Below are 2,743 nucleotides of genomic sequence, written 5' to 3'. Positions count from 1 at the left end.
TACATTGTTATACTGATAATTTATTATTTGTTTATCGAAATACAAACTATGTAACAGTTAAACATGAAGAAAAGAATTATTTCCATCCTGAAAAGTGTACAAATATTTTAAAAGACTGAAACAAACCAAGTGATGGAGTACTAAAAAGGGAAATAGCAAGCAAATATCATTAAAAGAGGGAACGAAATCACTTTTTATTTTCAAAATTAAAAGTTTCATATTTAACAGAAGCAGAATATCTCCATTTTACTGAAGATAATTCCACAAAGAAGCCATTTTGAAAGAAGGTAGTTCTATCTCCTCCAATTGTCCTCAATGGATCTGAATCCAACATGTTCAGAAGGGTCCACAGAGAAACAAAAGGGATTGCTTGCAATGAATATTTGACCAGCTTCAGTTTTGACACTATAATAGTTTCCATCCGTTATAATCCATCCTGCCTATGAACATGTATTAAATGATCCCAGATTGGCCCCTATGCAGGTCATGAGCAGTTAATATGTGTAGAATCAATAGTTCATGGATTATCCATTATATTTTATTGTAATCCTTATTCATACTTATTTTTATTGTGCCTACCTTCTAAAGCTCAAAATGTAACAAAATCTTCTAAACACAAGCTCTCTAATCAAAGTATGGCTGAACAGAAATACACAGAGATTCAGATTTAGTCAAATTTCCACTTTATCCATCTTCTCATAATTTATAATTACATAAATCTTCACATATTGGGTGGTTTTTCAGACAAGATATGCTGTAAATACAAAAGCAAGACACAAAGTAGGTTTAAGTTTAGATTTAATTAATTTAGGCATTTTGGAAACTTGGTAGAAGGATGAAAATCAGTTGGTAATACCAAGGTGTATTTCATAAAGGAATGACACAGGGTAGGTCAGGCTTGGAGTCAGAGGAGAAGCACTAGATGCTAACAAAAGTATAGAGACAAACAAGGTAGAAATTGTAACAAAGGGCACCACAGAATTTCTATAGATAGAGATTCAATGCTCAAAAAGAAGACTACAAGTATGTTAGTAGCAAGAGGAGGATCAGGGATCTCTTACTGAATGGAGGAGCCACCTAGTGGGAGGACTCGGAAAAAGCTGAAGTGCTCAATGCCTTTTTGCCACAGTCTTCATAGGCAAGGTCAGCTCCCAGACTATTGCACTAGGCAGCACAGTTTGAGGAACAGGTGAGCAGCCCTCGGTGGTGAAAAAACAGGTTAGGGACACCTTAGAAAATGTGGACGTGTACAAGTCCATGGAGCTGGACGGCATGTACCTGAGGGTGCTGAGGGAGTTAGCTGGTATGGTTGCAGTGCCGTTGGCCATCATGTTTGAAAACTCAAGATGATCAGAAGAGGACCCAGATGATTGTAAAAGGGTAAACATAGGTCCCTATTTAAGAAAGGGGAAAAGGATGATCCAGGGGACTACAGACCAGTTAGCCTCACCTCAGTCCTGGAAAAATCATGGAGCAGATCCTCAAGGAATCTATTTCTACAAACTTAGAGGAGGAAAAGGTGATTTGGAACAATCATCATGGATTCAACAAGGGCAAGTCTTGCCTGAACAACCTGATTGACTTCTATTGTGAGAAGACTGGCTCTGTGGATAGGGGGAGACCAATGGATGTGGTGTACCTTGATTTTAGCAAGGCTTTTAATACAGTCTCCCACAGCATTCTGGCAGGCAAGCTAAGGAAGTATAGTCTGGACGAATGGACTGTAAGAAAACTGGCTGGGGCATTGGCTCAGAGTAGCATTAAATGGCCCAATGTCTAGTTGGCAACTGGTAACAAGCAAAGAGCCTCAAAAATTGGTCCTGGGGCCAGTTTTATTCAAGGACTTCATCAGCGACCTAGAAGATGGCATAGAGTACACTCTTAGCAAGTTTGCAAAGGACACAGAGCTGGGGGCAGTAGCAGATATGCTGGACAGTAGGGATAGAATTCAGAGGGACAAAGACAAATTGGAGGACTGGGCCAAAAGAAATCTTGTGGGACATGTCCAGATGAGCCCTCACATGCCTCTTGCAGCATCTCAAACCCCTTTGAGATGCTGCAAGAGGCACATGTGGGAACTAAAGAACATATCCCACACTGCAAATTTGCAGTGGGGGAGCAAAATTAGATCCCTGGACATACAGGGGTCAAACAATACCCTGGGAGGAAAAAAACAAAGTTTCATACTTTCATAGTTTCTAGGGTCAGAAGGGACCTGAGTAGATCATCTAGTTTGACCCCCTGCAATGGCAGGGAAGAGTACTGGGATCAAATGACCCCAGCAAGCTGTATATCTAGCCTCCTCTTAAAGACCTCCAGGGTCTCTTGGAAGTTGGTTCCAGATCCTAGCCACCCTGACAGTGAAGTAGCGCCTCCTGATATCTAGCCTAAATCTACCCTCTGCTAGCTTGTGACTATTATTTCTGGTTGCTCCTGGCGGTGCTCGGGGAAACAGGGACTCCCGCAGTGCCTGCTGGTCCCCCCTGACTAGTTTGTAACAGGTCACTAGATCCCCCCTCAGCCTTCTCTTTTGGAGGCTGAACAGGTTCAGGTCCTGTAGCCTGTCCTCGTAGGGCCTACCCTGCTGCCCCCTGATCATGTGAGTAGCCCTCCTCTGGACCCTCTCCATGTTGTCCACATCCCTCTTGAAGTGCGGCGCCCAGAACTGGACTCAGTACTCCAGCTGCGGCCTGACCAGTGCCGCATAGAGGGGGAGGATCACCTCCTCGGACTTGCTTGAGAT

The 2,743-nt window shown here is 42.9% G+C and overlaps 1 long non-coding RNA gene across 1 annotated transcript in view; it reads right to left on the bottom strand.

The window, feature by feature from the left end:
* Positions 1-244: 244 nt before the first annotated feature.
* The window catches only part of LOC109321562, a 225,314-nt gene continuing 222,815 nt past the window's right edge, over positions 245-2,743 (bottom strand). The window contains exon 3 of the long non-coding RNA XR_002104085.1: positions 245-754. This is a non-coding gene — a long non-coding RNA (uncharacterized LOC109321562). The remainder of the gene's footprint in view (positions 755-2,743) is intronic.

Source organism: Crocodylus porosus, unplaced genomic scaffold (assembly GCF_001723895.1).
Source record: "Crocodylus porosus isolate Cpor-Errol unplaced genomic scaffold, CroPor_comp1, whole genome shotgun sequence".
Lineage (NCBI taxonomy): Eukaryota > Metazoa > Chordata > Crocodylia > Crocodylidae > Crocodylus > Crocodylus porosus.
This window is presented reverse-complemented; position numbering and strand designations above follow the sequence as displayed.